The sequence below is a fragment of the Thalassophryne amazonica genome, chromosome 8 (genome assembly GCF_902500255.1).
Source record: "Thalassophryne amazonica chromosome 8, fThaAma1.1, whole genome shotgun sequence".
NCBI classification, from domain to species: domain Eukaryota; kingdom Metazoa; phylum Chordata; class Actinopteri; order Batrachoidiformes; family Batrachoididae; genus Thalassophryne; species Thalassophryne amazonica.
In genome coordinates this window covers 106,269,033-106,285,494 of record NC_047110.1, presented here as the reverse complement: position 1 = coordinate 106,285,494, position 16,462 = coordinate 106,269,033, and the positions used below count along the sequence as shown (strand labels likewise).

The 16,462-nt window shown below is 40.2% G+C and overlaps 1 protein-coding gene across 1 annotated transcript in view; it reads right to left on the bottom strand.

The window, feature by feature from the left end:
• The window catches only part of LOC117516253 (polypeptide N-acetylgalactosaminyltransferase 18-like), a 483,867-nt gene that overhangs the window by 200,084 nt on the left and 267,321 nt on the right, over window positions 1-16,462 (bottom strand). The window lies entirely within an intron of this gene.

Genomic DNA, 16,462 nt, shown 5'->3' with positions numbered 1-16,462 from the left:
AAGACAGTAGATTTTCATTGCGACACCACTCAATCAAATGGGCGTATGAAAAAGTCCCCCAAAATAATTTTCAAGCACAAATAAAAGAAATGTGTACTCACCAAACGTGCCGCAAGACAATATGAAGTTTTAAAAAAAGTAGATCCTTCCGTATAAGACAAGAAAAAGGTGCAGATGCAAACTGACGTAAACCCACAAATTACAATTGCCGCAATGCATGCTGGGAGAGGGTCTTGTCCGTGACGTCTCGGCAGCGTCCATGATGAGAGGGACAATTTGCGGAGGGCTAAATGTTAGCTGTAAATTTGTCATTTTCAAATGAAGATTTCTCCGTTGAATGACAGATCTGGGCTTGCAGATTTACTTTACTACATTCAGATGGATCTCATGTGTAAATGTAAGTCATTTTTTGTTCAAAAAATCTGACTGCATTTTTTTCAATGCAGGTCTCCTTTAAGAAACCTAATCTTGACCGTTGTGTATTGAAAAACTATAAGCCGATATCAAATCCATCATTTTGCTCTAAAATTCTGGAAAAAGTGGTGTCATGGCAGCTCATGGACTATCTTACTGAGAATAATCTTTTTGAGCCACTGCAGTCTGCTCTTAGAAAATAGCATTCCACAGAGACGGCTCTCACTAAAGTGGTGAATGATCTTCTGCTTACAATGAACTCGGACTCACTACGGTTCTGGTGCTGTTAGATCTCAGTGCTGCATTTGATACCATGGATCATCATATTCTACTTGATAGGCTGGAAAATCATTTTGGGATTACTGGGAGTGCCCTTGCATGGCTGACGTCATACTTGACCAGTCGTTCTCACTGTGTTTTGTACAGTAACATTGCCTCTAACCTTAGTGACATGAAATTTGGGGTTCCTCAGGGGTCCATCTTAGGCCCCCTGCTTTTCTCCCTTTATATAGCACCCCTTGGGCACATATTGTGGCGTTTTGGGATTACCTTTCACTGCTATGCAGATGATACTCAGTTATACATGTCGACAACTGCTGGTAATCTCGTTCACATAAAATCCTTAGAAGATTGCCTTGCAGCAGTGAGAAGTTGGATGTCTAGAAACTTCCTACTTTTAAACTCTGATAAGACTGAAATGATGGTTCTTGGTCCAGTAAGACATCAGCATCAATTTGACCAGCTAACACTTGTCATACGTGTCATACATCACACTGACAAAGTGAGGAACCTTGGGGTAATTTTTGATCCTACATTGTCCTTTGTCCTCCACGTTAGAAATATTACTAGGACTGCTTTCTTCCACCTGTGAAATATAGCAAAGATTCATCCCATCCTGTCTATGGCTGATGCTGAGACCCTGATCCATGCGTTTATCTCTTCTAGATTGGACTACTGCAATGTTTGGTTCAAAATGCTGCAGCCAGACTTTTGACACGAAGCAGAAAGTTCAACCACATTACACCCATTTTGGCATCCCTTCACTGGCTTCCTGTCCCAGTGAGATCAGATGTTAAGGTTCTGTTACTAGTCTATAAACTTGTTCACTGACTGGCACCTCCCTACCTAGCTGACCTAATTAAACCTTACGTGCCGGCCCGGGCTTTGCGTTCTCAGGGTGCAGGACTACTTTGTGTCTCTAGGGTGAATAAGAAGTCTGCGGGTTGTAGACCTTTCTCTTATCGTGCCCCTGTTCTGTGGAATGATCTCCCTGCGTCAATAAAACAGTCAAATTCTGTGGAGACTTTCAAGTCCAGACTTAAGATGGACTTACTTTCCCTTTCATATGGCTAGCATGCTGGCATAGTATGTTCTACACTTTTTACTCTTTTAATTCATTTATTAGGAAACAGAGTGTACCACGGCCTCAGCTCCATCCAGAGATGGGTGTGGTATTTGTGCTGGAGACCCTCCTGTCCTTTGCACCAACAGCATTTCCTGTATATTCGTTTTGTGAGTTGTTCTGTAATTTGTGTCTGTAGCATGGCCCAAGCAGAGGGTCACCCCTTTGAGTTTGGTCTGCTTGAGATTTCTTCCTCACAGGGAGTTTTTCCTTACCACTGCTGCTCTGGGGGTTAGTAAGTTTAGACCTTACTTGTGTGAAGCGCCTTGAGGCAACTCTGTTGTGATTTGGTGCTATATAAATGAAAATAAATTGGAAAAAACACACTCATTTCAAGCTACAAGTAAAGTAATTCGTGTTGATAGAATTATTCCCTGTAGCAAGCCCAGATATGTCCATCCAGATATGGCACAAGCAGGGTCAGTGCATCATAATGCCTCCTGGGTGCAATGGAAACTGGGACTGTGACAGGAATGGATCAGTCAGGGATTGGTGGTCATGGTGGTGAGAAAGTAGGCCTGAAACAGGACCTTGATGAATGTCAGTTTTTCATTGGGGTTACGTCACTGCCACAGAAGCTCCTCCGAGCCACCTGTGCACCTCAGATCATTCAGACAGGTATTCCTCCATACTTCCTGATAACTGTTTAGTCCAAGCAAGAAATGAGAAATTAATCACTGGATTAATGATTTACATTCGCTTTGTTACAGTAGCTCAGTTCACAATGATTCAAGTTGTCAACAGAAATCTGATCCAGATATCTTTTACACTTGAAGAACTCTTCCTCAAATTAGTGGAGGAATTGTTTGAAGGACGATAGAATCATGGCACGGGAAAATGTGCACGCACACACACACACACACACACACACACACACACACACACACACACACACACACACACACACACACACACACACACACACACACACACACACACACACACACACACACACACACACACACACACACAAAAGAAAAAAAACACTTAAATGAACTTTGGACACACTTTCCAATTCAGTTCCTGTGGTATCCCCAACTCAGTTCAATTATATTATATTGTATTTGTTTGAGTTGGAGTCACATATTTATTGGGAGTTAATCATGTAGAAAAATGAATTGAGTTATTCTAAAGAGATTTTTATTTATTTTAAAAATTTTTTTAGGGATGATGCAGCTCATGTTGAAATCTGAAAATCTTCCCCAGCCCACCCCAAACCTTTAATCACAATTTTGATCAACGCACCAGATACAGATAAAGTTTTTTCACATATATACCCTGTTATATTAAACTGAGTCAGCAAAATAAAGAATAATATGAATTAAAGTCATTAACTTTGGTTTATTACATCTGATTACCGTACATTTTAAAAATAAGTAATTTAAGTAAAAATAAGTAAAAAAAAAAAAAAAAGTAATTTTAATATGTGTTATAGAAATAAGAAAATATTTACTTTAAATGACATGCAGTGTCCTCACAGTCCAGCAACAGACCACGACCCACACTTTTGGAGTCACTGAAATAGGATATCTGGATTTGGAGCAATTATTCAATTTAGGAATATGTTGTATGTCTGCTAAAAACTACTTGAATCATGTCTCGCTCCATGTTAGTACAATGTACTGCTACTACATCCAGCATGAACTAGTTTGTGTTATTGTAAATAAAATACTATAATAGAGTACTTTAATAATAATAATAATAATTTTATTTCTATAACAAGAACAAAGTGCTTCACAAACCAAACCACATTATCATAACGTAATAAAAAGTAAAATAATTAAAAAAAACAACATAAAAACAAAATTAAAGCACAAAGCAATAAATATTCCAAATTTATTTTATTTTATTTATTTTTATTTTTATTTTTTTTAAGAGTAGGTGTGTTTATGTTCCTGTGTGTCTGTTAGATGAATGACTAAAAAACAACTTCCAATTTTTATGGAACTTTACTGAAATACTGAGTTAATATATTTTCACGTTGTTTATACTGTAAGAAGCAGAGGGACATGCCGCTGCTCAAACTTGCATAAAATGTATAAAATATTAACAACAAAAACAATGTGTTAAAGGCTGAATGGAAAAAAGGAGGTGTTTAAGTACTCAAGTCCATTTCAAATGTGAAGGTTTCAGGCTTTCTCTATTTATTTATTTGTTTGTTTATTTGTGAGTAGTCTCGCTGCCAACAAAAGCAGACAAAAATGCAGAAAGGAAAATACAAGTATAAGGCAGTGGAATTTTTAGGCTGGATTGTTAAAACTTTCAGGACTTCTGTTCCAGAAATGATTATTAATATTAAAACCACTGACAGAATGATTCATTTTTGCTTGATTTTACTCTGATTTTATGACCCAAATTATGGAAAAAGTCTGCAAGATTCATTCTGCAAATTACCAGGTAAAGCTACAGGTATGGTACAAATATACAAATGCTGAATATTATTTACAAGCGTATTATAGACTAGATTTCGATATGGTGCATTATTTTAACTATGAATTTTTGAATTCAAGGAGACAAGCAGGCAAACTGACTGAAACATTTTGCTACCCACAGCGGAGCGGTGCACATCTTCATTCCCCGTTCCGACTTCACCTTTTTATAATCCTGTCTGCGGGCTGCAGCTGCTGCATCCGCCTTTCTGTTCATTATTACCATCAGCCCATATTCTTCATTCTCTCTGTTTTCTTTTAATGAGCCACAGTTTGCTACCGACCTGCAGTCAGAATTGACTCATTAAAACTAGCATATTGAAGCGCACCTGTATGTGTTGCACGCTCATGAGAGAGCTTACTACCAAACATCAACAATTCTCAAATCAAATGTAGCATAATATTGTTTTACGAATGTTTATTCGACGTGTGAATCATTGCTACAAGAATATTTTTACCCAAATTAATAGCTGGTTCTGTAATTATATATATATATATATATATATATATATATATATATATATATATATATATATATATATATATATATATTCGGATTCAGGAGGAGCAGTGTGGTTTTCGTCCTGGTCGCGGCACACTGGACCAGCTCTACACACTCCATCGGGTGCTCGAGGGTTCATGGGAGTTCACCCAACCAGTCCACATGTGTTTTGTGGATCTGGAGAAGGCTTTCGACCATGTCCCTCAGGGCACCCTGTGGGGAGTGCTCCGGGAGTACGGGGTCCGGGGTTCTTTGCTAAGGGCTATCTGGTCCCTGTACGACCGCAGCAGGAGCTTGGTTCGCATTGCCGGTAGTAAGTCAAACCTGTTTCCAGTGCACGTTGGCCTCCGCCAGGGCTGCCCTTTGTCGCCGGTTCTGTTCATTATTTTTATGGACAGAATTTCTAGGCACAGCCAGGGTGTAGAGGGGGTCTGGTTTGGGAACCACAGAATCTCGTCTCTGCTGTTTGCGGAAGATGTGGTTCTGTTGGCTTCGTCAATTCAGGACCTTCAGCGTGCACTGGGGCGGTTTGCAGCCGAGTGTGAAGCATCCGGGATGAAAATCAGCACCTCCAAATCCGAGGCCATGGTTCGCGACCGGAAAAAGGTGCTTTGCCCTCTTCAGGTCGGTGGAGTGTCCTTGCCTCAAGTGGAGGAGTTTAAGTATCTCGGGGTCTTGTTCACGAGTGAGGGACGGATGGAGCGTGAGATCGATAGACGGATCGGTGCAGCATCTGCAGTGATACGGTCGCTGTATCGGACCATCGTGGTGAAGAGAGAGCTGAGTAGGGGGGCAAAGCACTTGATTTACCGATTGATCTACGTTCCGATCCTCACCTATGGTCATGAGATTTGGCTCATGACCGAAAGAACGAGATCGCGAGTACAAGCGGCCGAGATGAGTTTCCTCCGCAGGGTGGCTGGGCGCTCCCTTAGAGATAGGGTGAGGAGCTCGGTCACTTGGGAGGAGCTTGGAGTCGAGCCGCTGCTCCTCCACGTCGAAAGGAGTCAGTTGAGGTGGCGCGGGCATCTTTTCCGGATGCCCCCTGGATGCCTCGTTGGAGAGGTGTTCCGGGCACGTCCCATTGGGAGGAGGCCCCGGGAAAAACCCAGGACACGCTGGAGGGACTACATCTCTCAGCTGGCTTGGGAATGCCTTGGGGTTCCCCCAGAGGAGCTGGGGGAGGTGTGTGTGGATCGGGAGGTCTGGGCGGCTTTGCTTGAGCTGCTGCCCCCGCGACCCGACTCTGGATAAGTGGAAGAAAATGGATGGATGGATATATATATATATATATATATATATATATATATATATATATATATATATATATATATATATATATATATATATATATATATATATATATATACACACACACACACATAAATACACTATATACTGCACACGTAACTCCAAATTGGGAAGGCCTGGACAACATTAATAAAATAGCTGTGCAGTGATTGTTACATTTACTTCAATTTTGATTTCATTGCATACAGTATAAACCCAAGATGTTTTTTTTTCTTTTGTCAATATACAGCCTTGACGGCATTTCAGGCCTGTGATACATATGAAAAAAATGGGGCATTTATCACTTCATAAAGTTGCCCTTCCATTTCACAATGCTTGAAAGACATTTTTCTGGATACTAAGTGATGAAATGTTCCAGGTGTTACTTTGTCCCATTCTTCCTACACAACATGTCTTAGGGCCCCTTCACACATAGTACGAATAAGTACAACTCAGTGCGCCTCACAATGGAAAAGCTCGTATGAGCGAACCACGAAAACATTGCGTCGACGGGCAGGCGTGTACGATTCCGCTGCGATGGTTTGTGCACACGGGAACACAGTGCGAGCAGATATAGAGCTGATGTGAAAATAACAAAAATAACTACTAAACTACTAAAAATAACGAATACATGCCACCCACGGGATTCGAACCTGCAGTTTCCAAAAGCTCTGATTGCCAGCCAGAAACTTTACCAATGAGCTACCATTGCTGGCCTGTAATCAGTGTGGAAAAATACCTGAAATCAACAAGGACATGGACAAGGTATGCTGTGTCCAGATGCCACAGGCCGGTGCAAAGGCAAAAGATGTTTTATATATTTCCATGTGAAGTCAGGAGGCAGAGACACACACTTCACGGAGGAATGTTGTAAGTTCATGTCCTTCCAAACACGGAACGTGTTCTCAAGCTAGGTCGTCCAGGAGCAGAGATCTTTACAGCCTCAGCTGTGGGTGGACACGCCCCCCTGTCCGTTCAGTACCCAGCCCAATGTGTCACTCTGTACCATGACAAATACTGGCTTTTGGATTTGTTGCTGATAATAGTCTGGAAGGTCCTTTTTGTCTTTGGTCCAGAGCACATAGCATCCATTTCTTCCAAAAAAGATCTGGAATACTAATTTTTCTGACCACAATACAATTTCAATTGTGTGATGATCTGAACCAGACACCTCCAAGCCGAGTGAAGCTGACGTCACTTCTGTACAAGGTTAACATAAGGCTTCTTTTTTGCACAGTAAAGTTTTAAGTGACATTTGTGACTGTAACTCTGTATTGTAGTGCTTGACAAAAGTAATTCCTTTCGTGGTTATATCAGCTATTGATGAATGACGGTTCATTATGCCATCTGAGGAATCAGAGATCACCGATGTTCAGCTTAGGCTTGCACCCTTTGCACACTGAAATTCCTCCACATTCCTTGAATAGTTTAATGATATTATGCACTGTACATGTAAAATATGCAAATCCCTTCAAATCTTTCTTTGAGGAAAATTGTTTTTCCTCAAATTTTCCTCACAGATGTGTTAAACTGGAGATCCTCTACTCATCTTGGCTCCTCAAAGACCCAGCATTCCGTGGATACGGCTTGATTAGACTCGGCTGGTGTCATCACCTGTTTGAAATAACCTCATTATTTTCTTATTTAATTCCCTTATTACTCTCACCAAATTGCCCCAACTTTTTTGGAATGTGTTGCAGACCTGAAGTGCAGGAATGAAGTACAGTTTTGCCCATCAGTGCGCTCAGGGCCAATTTAATCATAAATAAAAAAATAAATCACAAATAACTCACCTGTTTGTGTCCATTTTTGTCCTTTTGTCATCCATTAAATGTGTTCCTTGTAATTAAATTGAATTGCAGGTGGGCTCTTAACCAACTTTGTGAAAAAAAAGGGGGTGGGCTGATGCTTGGTCCCTGGCACTCTAACAGGCAAATACAGTATATCCACAAATTAAATGTAGTTAACAGCACAAAACATAAAATAAGGTTCATACTGTCTCCAATGAAAGAAAAGTCAAAAGATTACTGTTTTTTTTTAATTTGCATTTTCCATACTGTATCAACGTTTTCTGATGAGGGGTTGGGCATGCACTTGATCTCCTCCTAAATATGAGAATGAAAAACATACCATATAGAGATTAAGTCTGTGTGGCTGAGGGCTCATTGATCATTTTATTGAGGCTTTATAAACATTCAGATAGCGTTCCTAATGAACTATTCTAGTGGCAAAGCATAATAAATTGGCTGCATTTCTACTTTTGTCTTCACCTAGCTTCAGCTGACCCTCATTTGTCATAATTATGCAAAGTACAAGCAATAAGCAACACCATCAATCATTTGCTTTCACCGCGTTATCTTCAGTCAATTACCATCATTATCAATTACCACTACACGGACATTATTTTAGAAAGGCATAAGCTTTACATCACATTTCCTCCATGCCTATTAAGCTGAACAGTTACACTGCATTAGGATTTTATCATTTTAGGCAAATGTTGAATCCGTTTATCCCCCTGAGTTGCTCAGCAAATCAGCATTCAGCACAGAGATGCTTCCAGAAGTGATGTAGTGGACTACTGAAGAACTGAGGTGCAGTGAGAGAGCCATAAAATCTGCAAGCGATTGTAGCAGAAACAGATTTTTCTTAATAGCAATTACAGATTTGGCAGCAATGAAATACTGTTCACACCATGTGATGCAAATATTAATACTGTGCCTCCGACAGACAGTCGGCCACGGCTGTGAGCGCTACAATAACTTTTAATCTGTTTTCATACACCAGTGATGCAGTTAACAGCTGCACAATGTCTGATCTTGAGCCAAAGCAGAATATAAAATAAGTAGGACATAAAATATAGACATCTGAGGTTGTGTAACGTCTGATTCAGAAATTTAATAATTCAACTCTGCTTCTTTGCCCCTGGATGTGAGGAATAACTCTTCATAAAATGGATGAAAATTTAATCAAATACTTATTTGACAACTTAGTGCATTATAATGTTTAGTCTTACTGGTCAGATAACTGTCGAAAAAAGGAACTGCAAATCAGTGCTGCTGCCTACAATCAGCAAACAAACAAATAAACAAACACATCTCAGTCACATATGTTATAGAAGTCTGGTATCATTTCCATAATTTAATCTCAAAGTGAAAAATGGGATTTGATCTATTATTTATAGGTAGATATGGCTGTTAAACATCTTTAAAGTCTATTTCTATGACTTTACTGCTTTTTGCAGTTTTTAGGCATGAAACATAGCGATAAATACGCACTGGCGTATTCACTAAAGCAGCCAAAAATGAGTACCATATTTTCTGGAGAATAAGTCACATCGGAGTATAAACCACACATGTTCAGAAGTGCATCTTGAAGAGGAAAAACCCATATACAAACCACAATGCAGTATACGTCGCACTTTTTTTCCTCTATTATCAGCTCATTAATTTGGGCTTAATTTTTTGTGCTGTCATGTACTTCTTATTATTGCCAATGATTCTTTTTCACTCGTGTGAAAATGCAATATAGTTACTATAATTATTATTCTAATTCAATTACATTTTTTTCCGCAAATTTGATTGGTTAATCATGTGAGATTTCAGACCGTATATCAGGTGTACGGTGGCAAAATATTCAACCGCTTTACATTTGATGTATTACTCCGCGTCCTGTCAACTGATAGTGAGAGATGTGGCGTAGCGACAACAATGCTGAAATGGGTGACTTTAAGCTACCATACGAAAGTATTGATGTGGATTCTGATACAGAATTACTGTTTCACATTTAACGGATTACTCCGCGCCCTGACTGCTGCTGGAGCGATGGTGAAGACGCTGTTGCTAATGGTAAGCCTCGCTGACCGTATTACCTACAGAAAAATAGACCATGCAAATGATAAAACTGGATTAGAATGGGAATAACCACCTTGTGTCTGATGATTCATGGACGTTCATGCTGGATTACGGTCGCAAACATCCACCAGTAAAGCTAACACTTCATCGGTAAAGCTCAATTTTCGACTGTAAAACCAGCATGAATGTCCACAAATCAACAGACACAACAGGTTTATTCCCTAATTATTATTATAAAAAGCAAATATGTGATTTTTTTTTTAGCATACAAGTCATACCTGAGTATAAGTCACAGGGTCTCCTAAACTAGCAAAAAAAGGGACTTAAACTCTGGAAAATACGGTAGCTTGTGCAGCCATCTTGGTCCAGAAATTGAATGACGCTTCACAATGTAAACAAAGTAACGTACTCATTGTTTACACCACAAAAAGGGGGATCTGTTGTGTGTTGGGTGGTTTGGCTGGACATTTGGGTGTTCTTTTCTTTTCTTTGCTCTCCAGGTGGTATGCAAACTGATTTATTGTCTGTGGAGAAGGTGCTGGTAGAAGAGTCCTTCACCCTCATCAACATGATGTGCAGCACCTGTGGATGATGCTCACGTGCAACCTTAAAGACTTTCAGCTGAAGCAGATAATGAGATGGCGTTCTGCATTTAAGCCATGTGTGATTCAAGCAGAATTGCCGGGAACTCGACCTTGTGATGTTTGTTTGTGAGACGCTGAGGACCACGCCTGGGTTTGACACATCGTGCCTGTGAAGGAAGACGGGTGAGGGACACATGCTGTCAGCACACATCAGAGGTGATTTGAATGTCTGAATGATTGTTAACAGTAACTTGGTATTTTGTTACGCAGTATATGTGAATATTGATGAGAATTGTGCAGCTCGCTTCTCACTGCCGTGGCGTGCGGACTGATGATCCTCCACCTGTTGTGAGAAGCTGCTCATTTACATAAAGCTTAAATTCAGACCTGAATGTGTTGCTGATAGTGTGTGCCTTTGAAGGATGTTGGTTGTAGCTGCTGACTTACCTCACCTTTTCTATCCTTCGCAGAGTCGGTTTGTCGTATCCACCTGGGGGGTGTTTGGCGGTGAACGTGGGTCCAGAAGCGCCGGGCTTCGATCCTTTTGGGCGCTGGAGAGCGCGCCGTCCTTCACTCCGCCAGACGCATTTTTTGTTTGTACACTTTGTTATGCACCAAAGGGGGAAAATAAATTGTTTTGTCATTGGAACCGCTTTCTGGTTGTTTTGGCGCTGGGTTCCGTCAGACGCAGGTCCACTCCTCAACCCGCGTCGACACATTTTTTGTGTTAAGAGAGCAGAATTTTATGTCAAAAATACTTTTATTGAAGATGAACCGCAGCTGGTACGGCGGTAACCTGGTGTCAGTTCTGTCTGTCAGTGTGTCTGTGACAGCACAGAATTCTGCTATGAATGAATGAGGGTGAATTGTGATATATGACCGGAGGAGAGGACGTCACATAAACCATTCAATCTTGAAATGTATTAAAATTTTACAACTGTGCGGATAAAAATATTACACTTAGATGGATTCAGAGGTTTGTGTATTGATGCTGCTGTATCTTTTGCTTGAAGATTGAGTTTTGATTTGCATCAGTTCATTTTTACATGGCTAATTTAAAAAAATTAAAAAAGGACTAAATTAAATTTGCATTTTAATGAGCGTGAATGCAATATTTTGTTTTAGAAGAGCAAAGTATGACACAACTGTGGTATTGTGATGCGAAAATTAAGAAGTCTCAGGTTTGTATTGACAGAAAACAGTCTGAACAACAACAAAAAAAAAATTAAGAGGAACAGATCAGAAAAAATGGATATTGTTGTTATAATATGACAAACCAGAATAATATAACACAGAGCACAGCTTGTTGAAATAAGTAATACGCAATAAAATAATATGAGTTTAAAATACCAATTTTAACAACTGTTAATGAGAGGATGTGCAGGATTTGTATGCATATTGTTAAAAAAATATGCATCCATTGTTTGTTATTTTGCAGGGCAAAAAACAAACAAACAAAAAAACAGAATAAATATTCATCAACAAAAATTAACATTTAATTTTCTATCCAGAAAAGAGTAGGAAGAAGCCACAGGCTTATCTAGTTCCCCCATCATATAGTAAATAATCAATAACCAAACAATTACATAATCCACTTACACCCTCACATTCACAAACCCACTAAATCACTGTAATCCTCTTCGTGCTTAATCATCCACCACTGATGATCATTTACAATTACCGTCATTAGCGTGATTTGCATTCTGTACCTCTCCACCAAATGAATGCCTCTGAACATCTTTGTAAAGTGTCTGAAATTCTTGAATTTCTTCCCCCGTTCCATTCCAGCAGATCATCCCACACACTGATCTGCACATACGTTAATGATTAGCGCAAGAATAACGATGTTTCAGATTTTAATCTCCCTCTTCAGTTATAACCCTGTTCTCTGTCTGAAAACTGTTTTTTGTTGCCAGGAAGCAAATTATTTCTTGTTTTTCATAATGTTCCTGCTGATGACACCACAAAGGTACTGATGCTTTCCTCTAGGAGTCTGTGACGGTATTGGCATTATTAACCCGGTGTCGTCGTCATGGGAATCCCTTGGTGGAGAGGAAGATTGTCTCTTGGTTGACTCTAGGATGGGATGGTGGTCCTGGAGATGACTGAACAGGTCCTGTCTTGATGTGCATTGTTAGTGACAGACACTACACATCATTGCTACAGGAAGCTTCTGCTGGTCAGGATCGTGCTCTTTTGTCTTCTTCTTCTCTGTGTTGTTCATCTGCATTTTTTTCAGATCCCATGGGGATCATTGCTTGCCAGCTGGCTCATTCCCTCATGTGGTCTTACCAGGTCTTCCAGTTGATGGTGCAGCTCTTCAGGAGCTCCTTGTAGTGTTTCTTCTGCTTTCCTCTGGACAGTATTTCTTCTTTCAGCTAAGAGTAGAAGATCTGCTTGTGAAGTCAGCTGTCATCCATCTTAACAACATGATCAACCCACTGAAGCTGGTTGTTGATGATGACACACTCGATGCTCGGAGGTTTGTCTTCAGCCAGGATGCTGACGTTGGTACGGTAGTCTTCCCACTGGATGCGGAGGATACTCCTCAGGCAGCGTTGGTGGAATTGCTCGAGGGTCTTCAGGTGGTGGTGGTATGGTCAAGTTCAAGTTTGAAAAATCTTTAATATCCCCCGTGGGGAAATTTTTGTGCAGCCAGCAATGAAAAGACATGACAGATCACTTATTTAACAGGGAAATGGCGGCAGGGACGAAGGAAAACTTATACCTGTTAGTCGTGCACTTTGGCAGGGCATAACTGCACCCCAGTGGAAGTAACTGAAACCAGCGAGCCAAGGGATGGTTCTGGTCCGTGATAATTAAACAGGCTTTAGTTACCAACCTGGTTTGGTGTAGGCCTACCAAGTCATTCAGGTTAGTCCCTGCAATTTTCCTACACAGTCTCACAATGCCTTGTAATTCTTGTTGTTAAGAGTGAGGGAGCCGAACCAGCAAATAAAAGAAAAGGTTGTGGTCCAGGTCTCAGATGCATACAGCAGGGTTGGCATGGCAACAGCTTTATAATGACAATTTTCATCTTGTGTTTAAGGTCTTTGTTGTTGAAAACATGGGTGGACTCTGAAGGAATGACTAGTTTTTATGCTTCTCGCCCGAGCTACTTTTCTCATTTTCTGATCACTTTGGACAAATGGACAACAAAGTGTCTACAGACGGGTCCATACAGCTTTCTAAAAATCCTACAAGTCCTACCAAATCTGCATATTTTCACTCCCAACTTGTCATATATTTATGCTTGGTGAGTGTCCCCTTGCATCACCATGTGACGAGCTAGGCAGCCCCTTGCTGTCATTCAGTGACACGCTGGGAAAAGTGTTGTTTGTTTGTTTTTTACAGCAGCATCATTTCTGTTTGACAGCATACAGCACTAGGAAACATGTCTGTGTTTGAGTCAGGGTCACATGAAGGACATGACAAATGACTTATTTATCACACACACAAACATACACACACACACACACAAAATGGTTTTTCCTCAAAATCTGATGAGTTTGGAGTGAGAATGTGTTGTCCAAATCTAGCTGTTTCCCAACAGGAATCCTTTCTGCAAATCAGTCCCCGGCTCTCACACTGTCATAACTGAAATGAAATCCAGCCTGCGTTTCACTCATATTTGTTATTTATATTTAATGGAGATCCTAAACAGTTAAAATGGCAGCTCTGTTTACCAGAATGATTTTGTAAAAACTACAACAAAATTACGTAAATAGTGAAGAACCTGCAAATGTTACGGTATAAAACTGTTAAATGGACTGCATTTATCTAGCGCTTTTCCATCTGCTCAATGTGCTTTACAATAATGCCTCACATTCACCCAATGTGAGGGTGCTGCCATACAAGGCGCTCACTACACACCAGGAGCAACTAGGGGATTAAGGACTTTGCCCAAGGGCCCTTGGTGATTTTTCAGTCAGGCTGGGATTTGAACTGAGGATCTTCTGGGCTCAAGCCCAGTGCTTAACCACGAGACCATCACCTCCCCAAGTTGTTGGGGTTTACAAAACTTTTAAACTAGTAAATCCAAGTAAAAACTAGTAAATCCAAGATTTTTTTCTGCTAAATTACCATTACGATTCTTTTTTTAAACAAATTATTTCTGCAGAATATAACATACAGTTGTTACTTATTGTACATTGAATCCCATTTGTGCTCTTTGGAATCCACATGTTGAGCTAATTTTCAAACAACTCAGTTGTATGAAGTGAATGGGCAGCCTTGAACCTTGGGAGTCAAGTGCACTTATTTGCATGACTGCACTGCCACACAATAAAAACTACTCTGAAAACATAACAAATTCCCTACCATATCTCACGGCATTTTGTGATTCAGCATCACAAAATATACAGTAATCTACTGGTTATATTATCACAAAAAGTGCCACATTTTTGTAATGGGAGTACGAATTCATTTGAATACATTCCGTGACAGGAGCATGAAATGAAAAGTGATGCAGGGGGGTCTGGGGTTTTGGTTATCATTAGGGTAGGGGGAGGGTTAGTAATAGTAAGTTAAAAAAAAAAACGTTGCACAAAAAAAACTTGTGAGACTGGGTTGTAAATTCCATATCATATTGCCGTATTAACATACTTCTGAAATAAAAGTCATGTCTGTTTAAAACTGAGTTTGTTAAGTACTAATAGGACAAAAAAGGAAAAACATTCTGCAGTTCAGTAACATTTTCAGACTAATTTCCTCCATGTGACAGAAGGTGGTACACTTAGTGTGCCTGTGTCCCAAACAGAATTCCCTCATTCCAGACTGTCTTCACACATTTGCCTGTTATTATTATAATTTATTTTATTTTATATATTTTTTTGCAGTTTACAATGGCTTTATACTGTAAAATTTACAGTATTTTCTAGCAAGGTATTTACATATATTTACTCTATTTTTCTACAGACTTTTTCTTCTATAGTTCTTGGTGTAGTTATGTTTAAACATTCATTCATTCATTCATACATCCATTTTCTGCTGCTTATCCGAGTCCGGGTTGAGGTGGCAGCAGACCAAGCAGTTCTGCCACACTTCCCTATCGTCTGCCAAGTCCTGTAACTCTTCCTGGGGGAACCTGAGGCATTCCTAAACCAGCTGGGAAATATAAATCCCTCTAATGTGTCCAGGGTCTTCCCCGGGGCCTCCTTCCATTTGGATGTGCCTGGAAGACCTTCCAAGGAAGACTACCGGGGGACATCCTCACCAGATGCCCAAACCACCTCAGCTGGCTCCTTTCTAAGTGAGGAAGCAGCAACTTTGAGTCCCATCTTGATAGGGAATCTCATTTCCGCCATTTGTTTCTGCAACCATATTGTTTTTGTCATTACGTAAAGTTCATGACCATAGGTGAGGATAGGAGCATAAATCAGCTGGTAAATTGGGAGCCTCGCTTTCTGACTCAGCTCTTTCTTCACCATGACAATCCAGTACAGCATTCATGAAAAAAACATCAGTGCTTCCTAAATGTTAGTCAAGTGTTAAGATTGGCCACCAGGGGGTGCTACCAGACTCACATACCAGCAGCATTTTCAGAGCAACATACATTCACGTATCTGCAGACATATCTAATCAATAAATGTAACTCTTATCTATAGTTATCTTATATAAAACAACTGAGTGGATCCTTGTCATTTGATTGGTGGGTTGGATGTCACGTGACATGGATTGCTTGTACCATTTGCCGTTGTGTTTTATTTACCGTGCAATAGTTCTTTTTGAGCATGCAATTTTGGTGCAATATGAAATGTGCTATTGCACTCCCTGACCACCAAATGCGCTCACACTACCAGGGGCAGCGTTTAACTAAACATGGCAGTTTTTTTTTTTTTTTGCTGGCGGGCAAGGATTTGAAGGAGCTAATTGACGCTGCTAATTCTTCTAACACACACACACACACACACACATACAAAAAAAAAACCCAAAACAAATCCACTGCACTGTAAGCTGTCTGGAGGCATGAAGAGCTGTTAGGATGAAAA